The sequence below is a fragment of the Falco punctatus genome (assembly GCF_963210335.1).
Source record: "Falco punctatus genome assembly, chromosome: 2".
NCBI classification, from domain to species: Eukaryota; Metazoa; Chordata; class Aves; order Falconiformes; family Falconidae; genus Falco; species Falco punctatus.
Window position 1 is genome coordinate 106,930,179 of NC_137581.1, and position 16,678 is coordinate 106,946,856.

The 16,678-nt window shown below is 36.2% G+C and overlaps 1 long non-coding RNA gene across 1 annotated transcript in view; it reads right to left on the bottom strand.

The window, feature by feature from the left end:
* The window catches only part of LOC308058564, a 351,504-nt gene that overhangs the window by 282,277 nt on the left and 52,549 nt on the right, over positions 1 to 16,678 (bottom strand). The gene's annotated exons all lie outside the window — the stretch shown is intronic.

The following is a 16,678-nucleotide window of genomic DNA, read 5'->3' on the forward strand; positions in this document are numbered from 1 at the left end:
ATAAAGGTCTGCATCTTTATCACTTTAATCAGTTTGCATCACAAATTAAATTCAAAGCTAGGATGAATGATAATCTCAGCACATATTTCAAGAGCTACTAAGGTGTTTTTAGAATGATGGTGCTATGGAAAATACAAGAAACACAGAATTGTGCCAAAGGCTTTGGAGGAAACCAAAGGAAACTGAAAGCGTTCAGCTACCTCTGACAGAGCCTAAATCAAAGCCTTACACAGCTAGTAAGCATGGCAGAAGACTGCTAAAATCTGACCAAACTTGCCTTAGATTTAAAAGGCAACATTGCCTGCACAACTCTAATTATCAGTCCATCACATTTCTAAATAGGCACCATCAGCAGTGAAAGTTTTCAGGCAGCCAGTTAAACTTGAATGGATAACAGAAGTGTAAGGCAGTTCAACTAAGTGAAATGACACGTCTGCCTACGGGCACACATGAAAAAGGGCAGAAGACCGTTTTCCAAAAATGTAACAAATGAACACAACTGTCATAACAGTTTTTTCCATAATGTATTCAATATGCTATGAGTGTGAAAAGAAGGACAGCTTATTTGATTTCAATGATCATCAGCTGGATTCCCACTTCAGAACAAACAGAGCGAGACCAATGCTGGAAGCATTCAAGAATGGGTGTCGTGTTGCCTTTCTAAGCTGAAGGCACTCGTCTTTTGCTTTTCAAATAACGAGCGCTTTAACTTCTCCATGATACATCTGTAAAATCTTTGCTACCCTACCCATCTACTTAAACAAAGCTCCTCATCTCATTATTCAGGTCTGGAGTCTAATATCCTCGGTTCTTGAGTACTTTCTTGCCATATAAGTAATCCCAATCACTGCAACAGTAGAATTACTTGTGTATAAAGACACTGTTCAAAGTGAGAGGAGGTGGTAGGATAAAGCTCTAACTTACAAAGTTTCATAATAAAAGCTGGGAATTTTTATTGCCTGTACATTATAATTAATTAGGTACTGCAAATGAAAGAGGAGAAAAGAAACAGTTTCAGGGACAATATGTGCATTGTTTCACTTAATTGAGACTAGGAGTTTAATTGCTTAATTCTGCTATGATCTCTTTGTGCACCCTTGCATTGATAAACACAAAAAATCTGTGATTTCAACAAATAAAAGTGAAATCAGTAATTAAAAACAGTAATAGTAATTAAAGCTAACTCCAAATCTAGCCAGAAAAGCCACAGTATCATTAAAGGCTGTAGTAGTTGGATTCACAGGAAAAAAAATAAAAAAAAAAATCAATTCATTCTGTGATTTCTATTTTCGAAAACAGGTAGTCACTTATTTGAGAAGAAAGGATAAAGTAATAGCATTTTTGGTCTAAAGCCACTATCTCCCTCCCTCTTTTTTTCTCTCTCCATTTTTTTGTTCCTGCTAAAGAAGTCTTTTCCAAGGCATGACCCTCGATAACAAAACAGACTCCCCCAAATTACCCTTTAAGAATAATAATTAGTTTCAATCTAATAGTCGGTGAAGTATGAGCATTTTCTCCATCAATTCAGTAAGAACACAGACAGCTCAAAGTTCCCACATTTCCTTGCTAAATGATATTAACTGACATTGATGAAGGAACCACCTGTTACATGGGAAGGTAATTTTGTGCCCCCAGAGACAGAGTCCATGGGTGCTTTGCTGAAACATCCATTCTATTGCCAGTAACATTTGCATGTTTTGCACAGGGGAAAAGAGGGATGTTCTCCATACAAGAAAAATGTGTCTCACTCCCATTTACCTAACCCGATTGCCAGCTTCTTTTCATGGTCTCAGCACTTTTTGCTCCTGAGTATGAAGAACAGATGCCGAAAATCCCATAACAAAAAACTGCTTCTCACTAGATTTCTTCCCAAGTTCAGCATACTAAAGAAGGTTTTGACAAACCATTAACAGAGTCCAGAACAGCTTCAAGGTAACAATCAAGTTCTGAAATCAAATCTTCATGCTTTAATTAGAGCCAGAGACTGTAGTGAAAACAGCAGAATCAGAATGCGTCAGCAGAGCTTATGATTAAATCAACGGAAACAACTTTCAAAACAATGTAAATCGGTGATTTTACTACTTCCAACTCTGACAGTATTTCTTTGCTAGTAGCATTGATTTCTGGTGGATAGTTTCCTTTTTATCTCTTCCCAAACCCTTTTTCTGTGTCACTGAGTTATAATTTTCCTATCCTTCATTTCAATTTTCACATCCCTTTTCCTTTTTTTGCTGTACAATATAGAAGTGATTCATTCACAGAAAATTTCAAAAAACACAAAAGTTAAAGTCAGAAAGTAAAAGCATATTGGTGATGGTTTTGTGGATATTTTCAGTCAGATGACATCTCTTGCTTCAACATGCACTGCAAGGGAAAGCTGTGCTCATCTTCTGAACAGCAATCAGATCAAAAAAACATTTGCTGCAGGAAGCTGAATTTACCTTTTGACCTTCGTTCTCTTCTGTGAGCTTCATTCTCTTGTATGAGAAACACAATTTGTTTTTACTCGTCAAAAGCTGCTTTATAGTTATGTTGAACTTTCCAAAAGGGATTCAATGTAAGTGTGAATAATGTGTTTTCCCAGGCCGCTCCAACAGTAGAACAGGAAGAGCAAAGAAGCCAGAAGTCAAAGTTCTTACATAAAAATGACATTACTTCCACATGCAACAATGCTTAATTTTAATCCACAAGTTTATCTGTGACAGACCTATGCATTGAAGAGGCCCTGGAGTTCAAAATTTTTGTTACGGTGCTTCGTATATACCTTTGTAACTGAAACTGCCTTATGGACATGGGTCTTGTTCCCCCTTGGTCCAACTTGCTAAAGGTATTTAATGTTGAAAACAACCCCTGCCAACACACTAGACATGCAGCCACCCATGTACTGTATAAAACTACACAAAGGCTTACATAAGCCTAGCCACTTTTCCAATCTTTCTGTGTTCAATTGTCCATTATAATTATTTGTACTTCATCTGAAACACTGCACACAAAAGGAATAATTTTCACCCTTTCTGAAGGAATATGTCACGCTCAGCCCCAGTTCACACTGAGGTACTAGCCATAAAGACAAGACACTGTGTAGCAGTAAATCTGCTATATCATCTCGATCTAAAAGAATTCTAATATGTGCTAGAATTGCCCTCACGTTTTAATCTCCATAGAACAGAACTGGACAAAATACTGAAAATCCATTCCTCATTGAAAACAGAAAAGCTGAAATAAGGAACATGACAATTAAATACCTAAAATGTATCTCTAGTAAAGATACATTTTACCATGTTATCTGATAACTATAAAAATACTTAAATATTTTAATTAGGGACAAAAATTCTCATTAAAAGTTGAAGAGCTTTTTGAGTAGAATTTTTGTTTGTTTCTTTCTTTTTCGAAGGGAAAAACAGAGGAAGTCATACATGGGCACTTTCCTTACAATTTTTTTTAATTATTTTCTTTCAGTGTTTTTTCAAGTAATTCTTGTAGCTCATCACAGTGCATGTTTTTTAAGTTTCTCAATAAGCTGTCTATAAATACAGTGGTTTTGCTCAGGCTGGAAGATTTTCAAATGCTCCTGAAAAGTCCTAGGAGTCTTTCAAGGCCAACATAGCCCAGGAAAACACTGGTGTGAAAGGTTCCAAGGAGTATGTTTACAGAAAATAATTCAAGACAGTGCAATGTACTACTGAGCAAATCAGGAAATGAAAGCTAAGTTTTTAGCATCACATTACACTTATACAAAGCATTCATGTCAAACATGAGTCTGATTAGGTTTTTGTAATGTACCGATGCAGGAGTTCACTGAGTATCTATTTGTACTTTGTCTCTCCTCACAAGTCAGTTTTAAACTGCTTCCCTAGTCTATATTTGCTCAAAAAAAAACCAAACCCAAAACCAAACCCAAAAACAAAAAAAACCCCAAATCACAGGCTATTGACTGTGATTCCCTTAACAACACACCTTCATCCTATATTGCCCAACAGAATTACTGCTTTTAGCAAAACTGCTATCTCCAACACCGGATCCTGCTTCACTTGTAATTTTCTTAAATAGTATTAAATAACATGAATATTTATAACATACACAGAAAAAAATATAATTTCAAGTATCCTTCCTCAATATACTGTAACTTTTAATGTAAAAGCTTTGCACAATATATTTCTATGCGTAGCCATAAAAATCTACATGGAGACACAGTTGTAGCACTGTTAAAGGTTAGCTCTTACTCACCAACTATCCATAACAGTAAATTCAATAAAAAGACAAAATGAATAAAACCCACATAAGACAAGCAAGAAGCACAAGCAGAAATAACAAACTTCCTGTGATAGAAGGTAGCAATACCTGATGGTATCTCCAAAACTCATCTCTGAACAGGGAAACCCACCAGGGAACAGGTACCAAATTGCATTATCTTTTGTAATAACACTGGAGAACTAAACTCATATGTGAAAGTCATTAATGCATTTAGGTGCTGCTATAAAGATAACGTATAGCCACGTATGTGCTGAGAAAATGAGCATTATTTTTTTCTAAATAGCACTTCCCAGCAGTCTCACAAGTGATATTGAAACCTCTTGTCTGATTGGGCCAGGCAAATTCAATAGCTAATTTAGCAAAATGCACTAGTTTCTTCTTTCTAACAGATGCCTGTCACACATTGCTATAATAAATGGTCACTGAATACATTTGAAGCTATCACACAAATGGAACAACTTTTTCAAACACCACTGCAAAGCAGAGGGTTGACAAGGAAGGAGTTTAAAACAAGACTGAGGCAATTCCTCTAAAGAATGTTTCACTTTCCAAGATCCCCAAAGCCCCAAATTTGGACAGAAAGGGTGCAGATCAACTGACTCATAGTTCAGAGAAGCAGGAGATGGAATGGATATTAATGAATACCAAATATACATTACCTCTTTCAAGAAATGTGAACACAAAGCTTGTTCTTTATCATGCAAGTGCATTTTGTGCAGCCAATTGAAATCTTTTAAGTCTTTTAAATTGTATGTTTTTTCTACATACAGTGGGAAAGCACACTGCTAGAATTGCATTTTCATTCATTATTTTCCAAAGATTCTAGACATATGATTTTATCAGGATTTCCAGCACCTGGTGAAAAATGCACAGGACAAGGGTTAAGTAGTGAAGAATAAATATTAAAGTTGTGTATGCACCAAGGAATATTTCAAGTAACAAAAGAGGGTAAGCTATAGAAGCTGGAAGCACATTTCTGTACAGGAAACAAGCCAGGATTGTGAATCCTTGCAAGTTCAATTATGTAGAAATAGCTAAACAGAAGTTAACACAGGTACTGGAGACAACTAACAATGAGGTTTGTGTGCGTACTGGAAGAGGTTGCTAATACTTCAGACCATCAGGTCAAAGAGATGAAAAAAGTAACCAAACCTTTTCAAACTGACCTGTGACATAAACTCTTCTTGCTCTCAAACATTTCCTTGGAGGCCACTTAAATAAACTGGTTTGTATTTAGTGAGCAATTCACAGGATCTCTGGCTATAGCAAACAAACATCTTGCTGAAATGACTTGCTGCCTGTTGCTTACCAGGTGCACTTAGTCCTATGATTCTGCATGAATATACATCATACAAAGCTTTGTTTTCGAGGATTATCCTCATGGAAAAGGAATCCAAGTATGCTCCTATATTTCCTAGTTGGTGTTCCATTTTTTCACCAATGAGTGAATAACCTCAACAAAACCAATCTGAAGAGTTACTTTAGCTCCTTTGAGAATCCATCTAATTCCCTTGAACTGGACAGAAAGGGCATGATCAAAGTGAAAATGCACGCTGAGAGACTTGCTGAAATTATCCACCAAGTAAAATAGGGAGGACAGAACCAATGGGCTGAACCAACGGATTTTAAGTACAGTGTGAAATAAACTTTCTACTATCAAAGTTTAAAATACGCTGAGTGCAGGACAATGAGAGAGAAAATTGTCTGATTCACTAGCTATACACAAAAGTTGGAAGAGTACTGATAAATGGATTATCTCAACAGCTAAATTCTTAGAAATCAGTTCCGTACTTTCCATTCCCTCCTATGACTCTACCTTTCCCAAATACAGTAGAGGATGCATTTGGTTATTTGCCACAAACTGAATTATTCGAAGTACTTTAATGCTTGTACCACTTTTTAGAGTACACCTTACTGACACGGATCAGAAAATGCAATGTAAAAGTCCAGATGAACAGATCTCTGATTGCAGTGATTCTGTATCCTTCAGCATTGTGAGTCAAAGCTAAATGTCCTTCATTTACACACTTGCACTTAGGCAATGCGTGATAAACTTTATTTACAAAAACTCTTGAATAGAGCAAAATAATACCACTTACAGAGACAAGTGGGAGATATCAGCTTTGCTTACATATAATGTGAACATGGTACCAACATACATTTTATTAACATTATTTTGTAGAAGAATCTACATGCTCTTGTATCTCATTAATATATAACATAACATGAGACTGTCCACATTTCAAAGAAATAAGGTGGGATTTATGAACTGAAGCTGATAGAATTTGCAGCAACAATAAATATGAAGAGTATTCCATGCTATTCTGGTACACACTACATTGCACTGCTTTTGTTTCTTTTCTTTTCTTGGTTTTTTTTGGTTTGGTTTGGTTGTTTTGTTGGAGTTTTTTTGGTCATTTGGACAGGATTTATGACTTCGTAATTGTTGTGTAACAACACTAGTTCCTGATTTTGATTAGGCCTCCAGTGCCATCAAAAAATGCTCTGATTGTTATCATGAATACTAAAATTAAAATAATAACTGCATTGGTAGGAAGGCAAGAGGATTTGAAAGTTATAAAGATGTATTTGGAAAAATTTAATAAGTCACATTAAAAATAAGCAATACAGGTAATGAGAACCGTGACAAGAAATGACAGGAAACTAATAATATAGCTACCAGTTACAAGAGCCTAACTATTAGGACTACGATGCAACTGGTTATGAGGTGCACAAAATTTGTACCCAGGTCTCTCTCAGAGATACATTTTAATGAAGATATATATTTCTGTTTTCAATAGACATCACTGTAAAAGAAACTATGTTAATCCAAAAGGAGGCAGAGCAGGTAAGTTGAAGAAGAAAAGAAATATTAGTCATTTATTCCATACCTAGAGCTGCTAGTGGCATGATATCTCACATACCCACCCCACTCCAATGCCTGTTCTTTCTAGCTGTAGACCTCTGACTTCAAATCAGGGCAAGGTATCAGAGTATAAATGACTCCTCAGCCTTTGTTTGGGCTGGCATTTCAGGCTGTGTCTGCACCTCCTATCATAGCCATGTTTCTAAAAGCCTGTCTGCCAGAAGCACCAAAGAAAGCGGACAGATTTTTGAAAATAATCTGTATTGCATTTCTCCACCTAGCATTTCTATTTCTTTTGACACCGCAGCTGTGACTTGCACAGTGTGAAACCCTGGATGCTCCGTTGGCCTCCCTGTAGTGGACCCTGAAAAAGCACGCGTCAGAGTAAGGCAAGTTTTGCCCCAAATAGCTCACAACGTCTACACAGGCCAAGAGGGAATAGGTGATTATCGTACCTCCCTACAGGGAAAATGACTGGTAATGCAATAAAATCACAGGCTACTTCAGATATTTATCAGAATGGCATAGGAAAATGCAGCTGTTGGGCAGGTCTTTATTTAGTCAGCTAAGTCAAAACTTTTTGAAAATACACGATTATAGTCCCAAATACATGCCAGAAAATGAATATGTATACTAAAATTATGTAACTATATCAACAAAGAGTTAGCATTCACATCAACATTCATGTTGATGTTGGCTCCCAAACTGTTGTCTCACAAATTTGGATTGAAAACAAAACTACCCAGTGTCTTCAAAAAGAACTTGAAAAAAATTTGCAAATGCAATTATTATTATTTTTTATAATTACACTATGTCGACCATTTAGAATTATTTCCACAGAAGCATTAAACCCCAGAAATTTCCAGGTATTTGTGACTGTTGTAACTTTCTAAAAATTGTGGAAACAACACTTTGTTGCTGTTCAGTGACTCAAATGGAAATATATTTTGTTACAAAACACCAACAGATTGTCAAATCCTTACAGTCTTGTTTTCAGCTTTAACTAGTGCTTGGGTGCTATTTACAATGTAAATATTTATTTTCAGTATGGCAATCATCATTATATTAGTCTTAATCCTATGTCCATACTTTGCAGGGCAAGAAACAAAAGGAAATAGTTTCAGTTTTATAGACCAATTAAAGCAGCTGGTTTAACAATGAATGCTTTTACCAGAAATATCTACATTCACATGTACTTTTTCCATTCTGCTTGGACAATAAATGTACATAATTTTCAAGATGTTGCATCTATCTATCATCATGAACTATGTCTTAATAATTTAAAGGCACAAACCATTGTAACTGTCTCACAAAAAATCATAGACTAATTGAAGTGATCTACAGGAAACAGCCATAGAACATAAATTTTGTGTGAGAAGTTAATGGGCATCTAAGAAGAAGCTATTTCACACACAGAGTGGTTGTTTCATAGGTATTTCATGGGCAGGCTTCAGGTCAGGACAGCATCCTTCAGTTAACAGAAAAGAGAAATACAGTCTTACAGCCTAATACAGCAGCTTGCTGGAAGTTATCACAACATAAAATTTTCATGTAGCAAGATGTTTCACCATTTCATATTTTTTTTCACCACCAAGATCGTCAAGGTATAGCAATTTCAAAACTTTATGTTGAATGGGGCATGCCAAAAGAATTTTAAAATTCAGAGAAATATTTCAGCTTTGCCTGATAAACACCTTTGCACATTAAAAAAACCCAAAAGACCAAAATACCTTGGTTTAATTGACTGCAGTGTTTCAACACACGTTATTTCATGCACCATCAAAATTCCTCTATCTTCTATTATCACAATGTAATAACTAAAAAGAATGATTTAGTGGCTTGCTGTTTTCATTTTTGTGCATATACCATCAGCTCAGCTATGTTTTGTTTATTATAACTACAATCAATAGATGCCTGTACTCAGCACTGAGGAAAATTCGAATGGTATTATACTTAGCACCTCAGGGAACATAGTAATTCATGTACCATAACACATCAGAAAGTCCAGTATCCTATCTCTGACAGTAGATGCTCAAGGCAAAAGAGCAAGGACGCACAAACACATAGAGATAGTTTTCTGCTATAACTTCCCAGTCTTCAGCAATTCACATCTCAAGGACTTCCTGAGTTAGAGGTAATGTCATTGTGTTCAACAGTTCTTCATGAATTTTTCATTCGTTAATTGGACTGAACACTCTGAATAAGGGTAATTTTTTTGAGTCAGGAGTGTCCCACAGTGAAGAGTTCCATAGCACTATTTTATGCGTGTGTATGAAGATACTGCCTATTGTTTCTTTTGAGCATGGACTGTAAAAAGGGGAAGCTCAACTATTATTCTGGTAAAACAACATACTAAAATGAAACACGTTACATGCAGTTTTGTCAGACCAACTCAAAAATACATTTTTCATTAGGTGATGTTTGTTTCTGAAGTGACTTGACCTGCAGTGGAATATTATTTTTCCATTCCTTACCTGTTTTAAACTTAAAATTTTTTGGTAGCAAACATTACACAAAGCTAACTCAGATTTTACAGAAACAGTAATTTTCATTGGACAACCAGCACAATTATAAATTTCAACGCACTCTACCAGCAGCAAAACACTCCAAATTCTGCACACTAGATCAGATGTACTAAAATGGTCATGAATGAGCTACAGGGTGTTTTCCAGAGCAGACCTTATAAGTTTCTTCTTATATCAACCCTAGTAGGACCAAACACCACTTCACCTTCCCTGGAAAGTCCAAAATGTTTTAAATATGTTTCTTATTGCCATTTGGCCTCTGTTCAAAGCCTTTGAGAAAACTAGTAACAGTCCCTAAATCTATATCTCCTTTATGACGAATATAAAAGAAAAATCCCCTAGATTTCTTAGTGTCCAGGCAAAGTTAAATCCTAAGGATGAAGCAGCTAATAACAGAAGCAGCAAGCCTTGTTTCCTTGATACAATCCTCATATTAGAGCTCAGTCATCCTCATATTGCTGCCTCAGCCCAAAGTTTCCTGTCGCTCTCAGAGTGCTCCAAGCCACCAACTTCAGAGACAAAAAAATATCCATTTCTTTTTGTAATGGACAAGAAGATGTGATTATACTTCATCAGATACTGAGCAGGTTGTGATCGGTGCATTTTTCCACGTCCATACACAGTTATTAAACTGATTTCCAGGAATAAAAGAACTCAACAACAAGGATTCAACCAGGGTAAAACCAGCTTTTGATAGATTTCAAAACAATGACATTGCATTCATAGCTTCTTGCAGTCATGTTAAGTTCCCCAGTGATTCAGTTTCTAGCTTTCTGCCCTGGAAGTTAAAAGCCCTCCACTTATATTTTTACAACTACAATTCTGCACAAAATTTATACTCTGTCAGACTAAGAACACTGCCAGCAAGTATGGGAAGTCTGTGCATGTCATATAAATCAATTACAAAATATGGCCTTTCATGAAGAAAGTTCTTTCCAGTTGCAATCGTTCTGATGATAGCTTGTAACTATAAGAATGAGGGTTGGTTCTTGACTTTCATGATAATTTTGGCTCATATGGTTTTTGTGACCCTCTATTTAGCCATTTTGGATATATACTGCACAGTGCAGAGCCATCTGGTGAAACTGAATTTATCTCAACTACACTAGGGATCTACCTCAGCTAATTAGGCTAGCTGCAAAGATAAATTAGCTCATACCTTGTTAACAGAGCAAGCCTGCTCCTACTGCTAAGGTAAATTGGCTCATGGTGAAGCTGGTATCTACTCAGAACTGTACCATTTGCACACTACTCCTGGTTTACTTCTCCCCCTTCTTATGGTTATACTTTGCCTGAGATTACCTGAATATTCTTTAATATTTATCTTGCCAATCTAAGTTCCTTTAAAATGTCTGTGTCATAGGACCTTTTGGACTAGTTCATTCATGTTGAAAGAAACCCAACCCCCACACACAACCCAGCCTTCTAACCTAAGAATTTGGTAAAGCTATTTCTCTACATTTGCCCTTCAGAGATAGCTTTCATTTCTTCATGAACTCAAAAGAGATCACAATCATAAACTGTTATAAATCATGGTACTTTCTTTTATTTTTCAGTCCAGTCAGTATCACTTCTTTAATCCTCCTGAATACACTTCCCAAAAGTACTAAGTGATAGTTTTCATAACAAAGTATTAGCACCTAATTTTATAGTTGCTGGACAGTAACACAGAGGTCAGTTTCTCTCAGTGAAAACAATCGTCTTAAATTTATTGGGTTAAGGATTTTCTAATAGCAAGATATTTTCTCTTTTCATTTAAATGCAAGAATAAAATGAAAAAAAATAAAATACATTAACAAAGCATGTCCGGATTCCAAAATATTCACTAAGCACCAAACAGCATTGACATCTAACATGAAAAATGAAAACAACTGTTAAGACTAAATATAAACACAACCATAAAGGTCAGCAATTTACCACCTTGAACATCAAAGCTCCTGTCTGATGTCCTTCAGGTTGACATAGTCCAACATGCACTGCTCAGCTGCCCTGCCATTAGCCACCAGTACAATGAAGAAATTTCACAGCAGCGTTTAGGCCAAGACCAAGCCCCTTTTCTAGTATTACCCTTAAGTCATTGTAGGACCGACCTTGAACAACTGATGACTCTTTTTATCTATTATTCACCATCCTTTCTACACTTGCTTCTAGAAAACAGTTTTCAGTCCCTTACAGCCTTTTTCTCATACAGAGAATAGTCATTGTACTCCATTTCCCACAGCCTAATTTAAAGTAAGGAAAGCTGAAGTGTCACAGTAAAATAGTAACTGCTCTTGTTTACCCAAGATCGTGTTTTGATGCAGTATTAAAGTATCCCATAAATAAACTCTTCCTTCCACACTCTTAGACAAGTATGTATCTCAGTACTGGCTAAAACCAGAATAAACATTCTGTACTCAAAGAACATTTATATGTCTGAGTGAGATATATATGTACATACTAGTCTAGATTTTTAAATCAAGCTCAGCGAGGCCAACATTTCTCCATTGCTTTCTACCATTTCACTGTTGCCTATAAAATAAGCTAGTGTATCTAATAGCTCAAAATCCCATGCCTTTAGCTAAACATATTCAGGGTATTCTAGTCTTGATTTATGCCTTAGTATTAAAAAACAATTCAATTTAGCATACTGCAAAAAGAGAGGATGTACAGGCCTTTTAAATGGTAGCAGCTGAAAGGTCATCAACAAAAAAGAAACAATTACATCTTTCTCACAGTTGCTTTTTTTCTTTGAAGGAACCTAGAAGTTATTGGTTTCTTAGTGTATTTTCCCAGTATTGTCACCCTTAATTCTAAGAACTGATTGAATGAATCTCTGTTTAAAAACTGATTATTTAAAGAAAAAGGAAAATTCTCTCAAACTATAAAAAAAGACATGACAAAAATTTAAATGCAGTAATTCACATTATCAGTCATCTCTGTCATCCAATCTCATTGTTTTCATTATAAATGGCACAACTTGAGCTGCAAAAAGTAGGATTTTTATAGACTATATAATGGCAGAAAAAAATTCAGTATCTATACCCTCTTCAGGTAGGTGTCCTACTTGGAAACATCAGATATTGAAATAATAGGCTTTTGTTGGAAGAAATATGTTGAATGGACTTTTTGTCAGGACTTTCATCAGAAAGCAGGAATACTAGCAGAGGAGAACAGAATCAAGTACAATATATTTGTTCGCAGAAGTAGAAAAGGAACATGTAATTTCCAGTGGCTGTTATTTGCTGGCTTATCCTCGAGAATGATATAACCCTTCTTTTAAATAGGATGAACTATGACAAACACCATGCTCTACTTACTCTGCTTCCTCATTTCAAGGTAGAGTGCAGCTATCATAAAGATGATTTGTCTCTCTGTGATCCATCAAATCATTATGTTCTTCTGTATTGTTTTTCCTATTGATCCCTAGTATTGAAAACCCAAGGACTATATGGAAGTTGTTCTTCACTGGAGCATCATAGAATCATAGAATGGTTTGGATTGGAGGGGACCTTAAAGATCATGTTGTTCCAACCCCACTGCCATCGGCAGGGGCAACTTTCACCAGACCAGGTTGCTCAAAGCCTCACCCAACCTGGCCTTGAATACTTGCAGGGATGGGACATCTACAGCTTCTCTGGGCAACCTGTTCCAGTGTCTCACCACCCTCACAGTAATGAATTTCTATCTAATATCTAATCTAAATCTACCCTCTTTTAGTTTAAAACCATTATCCCTTCTTCTATCTCTACAGGCCCTACTAAAAAGTCTGTCCCCATCTTTCTTATAAGCCCACTTTAAGTACTGAAAGGCTGCTATAGAGTGTCCCCAGAGCCTTCTTCTATCCAGGCTGAACACCACCAGCTCTTTCAGCCTGTCCTCATAGCAGAGGTTCTCCAGCCCTCTGATCACCTTTATAGCCCTCCTCTGGGCTCACTCCAACATCAATGGTCTATGAAGCTTTCTTCCTCATGGCTAGCTTGGCATGAGTCAAGGAGTTGGCAGCAACCACCAACCTGTTTGTCTAAACTTTAGCTTATTTCTAGGCCACAGGAAACAAAGGTTTTCCCTTGTTGCTTTAAAGAATACCAATTTTTTGTACAGTATTTTGAATATGACAGAATATTCAGGTGCTGAGGTCACGTCTTCCCTCTAAAAAGATTCTTTAAATGTCAGCCACCAGATAAGCCCTATTTAACTATCATTCCTCTAATGTCAGAAGAATGTCTGTTCCTAAACATTAGCACTTCCAATTTTCAGCCACATTAAGGATCTTTTTCTCTCTTCTAGAAGGTTAAACGGGAGATGATGACAAGAAGATGACTCCTCCCCATTGCTATACATCTCAATAGTACTGTAATAAACACAGCTTGTGTAGGATTAGTTGCTACAGTTGTACTGTTGTTCTTCAATGAGAAACATGTAAGCTCTAAGAGAGGTGAGATAAACATGCTAAATCAGACTTTTCTTCTCTTTCTCCCCAATACTTGCCCTCTCTCTTCCTTAAATTTAAAATAACAGCTCTGCTATCGCTAACAGAAATGGTTATGCCACATATACATAAGTAAAAATTCCACTCCTTTATATGCTTACATAAAATGAATATTTATAAAAACAGCATCTTGGGATGTTTTGTTTGTGGTTTAGAGATTTTATTTATGTGAATGAAAGAAAATAGTAGGCCACGGTGTTGGTAGATATACTACATGTGGCAGCAGTGCACATTCTATAGAAAATAGAGTTGCACAATGCTGGGGTTTCTCTTTCTCTGTCCCCACACAGCTGCTTTCACTAGTCTTTGGATGCCCTACAGAGCTTTTATGAGCAGATACAATTCATAAACTTGTATTTTCAGAGAATTTGTAGATTCTAAATTTCTGAGATTTGCTACTTTGTTGTGAAGTTTCTATATTTTCTACATTCTTAGCCCTTTTTGGTATCTGTTTTTCATTCACTATTAGTTGATAATGCATCCTGTTGAATGCATCAAATAATATTAGATTCTCAACTTGGGAAATGCAGCTCCAGTCCTAACTAACATACCATCAGCATATTAACTAGAAAAATACCTTATCAGCAAGGAAAACATCATGTTTTTAATGTAGCAGTAATCATCAGCTAAATCAATAACCTGAGTTTTAAAAAGTTTAGCAAGAGCCACAGAATAGCCACCAGTTTCTATTTTCTTCTGCTCTGCCGCTCTGCCCCTGTTAGCCACCCCAAATGTTCTCACAGCCTGGATTTCAGCACATGGTACATTCAACACACTTTTGATGAATTCCTGTAAATGTTCAGGTTTTATGCTCTGGTATTCTCAAATATTCCTGCTTCCAAGAAAACCAAATTTATAACGTGAGGGGAGGCTGCATATTTCTGGCACATGCAGTTGTGCAGATGTTATTCCTTAAGGAAGACTATCTTGATAGCCTCCATGAATAATGGCTACGAGATGGCAAGGAGCCAACAGTTCTCTTATAGCAGAAGGTATAAAACCACTCTCCTACTGAAAGAAGGCCCCCAGTAGGATAATATATTATTACGCATGATTCAAATTACAGGATCTGCAGCAGGGGAGCTAGTGGCTGAATCAGGACAGCCGCACACAGAATACTGATGATGGGATGATGGAATGCATCATGCATTGAAAGAGCTATGGTTTAGTGTTTAAATCCTCTGTATTTTCAAAGTGACTACAAGGATCAATATATAGCTGAAGCTCCATAAACAAATTGTACATTACTGTGTGCATGGAGCAGGCAAGTTATCACGTTGTAACAAAAATTCTATTTAAGAATACTTCTTCAAATAAAATTTTGCTTTACCAAAGACTTGACCTCTTGAAGCCCACTAGCAATAGATATAGCTTTAATTTAATAACACAATATTGAATTTGTCTCATATCTGATTCTGTTTCAGCTATTAGAATACTGAAGAGCAAAACCTTGCCTCATTAGATTATGCGGTCTGAAATCTCTGCATTCCACAGTATTCTGGGCTGGTTTTAAATTGTTCGCACAACAAATTACTTTACCCACAAAGAACTAAATCCAAATGTTCAACACAATGTTGGCTTGCCCAAATGTTTTCCATTTATAATTGAACACATCTCAAGAAAATGTTCATGTTTATTATTTTTAAAAAACCCAAAACCAACACACACAAACCTATTCCCTAATATGAAAAGCTGGCTAGAGAATAGTTTTTCAAGCTAAGATCTAATCTTTTCTGTGTAGATTAAGCACATCTGAAGTAAAAAGAGAAATAGCTAAACAAAAATTTTATATTTCGCTTTGCTGCAACATACCCTGAAGCAGTATGCAAGCTCTCCATTGACTTCCTTTCATACTGGCTCTTGTATTCAGTTATTCTGGTAAATGGATGCAAATCAGGTGCATTGTGTTGAGGTGGAAGGAAGGGGGTGAAATTTGTTCAGAAATGATCTCAGTTCTATTCATTAATAAAATGACATCTTGGCTAAAAGTGGTGAAGAATGAAATATAACAGTACTGAACTTCACTCAGTTGTAACAGATGCATGTAAGAACCTTTAGAGAAAGCCAGATATGTAAAACGGCCACAGCGAAATGATTTCTGAAGCATTACAATAAGTATTTAGACCGTGATGGCAGCTAAAGATGCAAACTCAATGCTGCAGCAACACCCTTTTTACCTTCCAAGATGGTTAAAGGTAATCTCAGACTATAATTGGAGGAAGCAGTACCACATTAGGTAAGGACTACAAGGAGACAAACATACATGAAAGAAAAATATATGCACAATATTAACAATAAAAGACTCTTTTAAAGGTTTTATGGGGCCAACAGAAAAAAAAAATGGAACAATGCCCATGGTTACCTGCAGAGACAGCACACAGTTAAAAAAAAAAAAAAAAATCAGGAAAAATGTAGCCACCTTTTGCATAGCGATTCAAATTATGCTGGCAGAATAATTAATGGAGGACCTAATCTCTGTGAGGAAAAAAAAAAAAAAAAAGAAAAGAAAAAAGGATACGTTAAACAAAGTTCATTACTGCATGATGTAAATGAGTTTCTCAC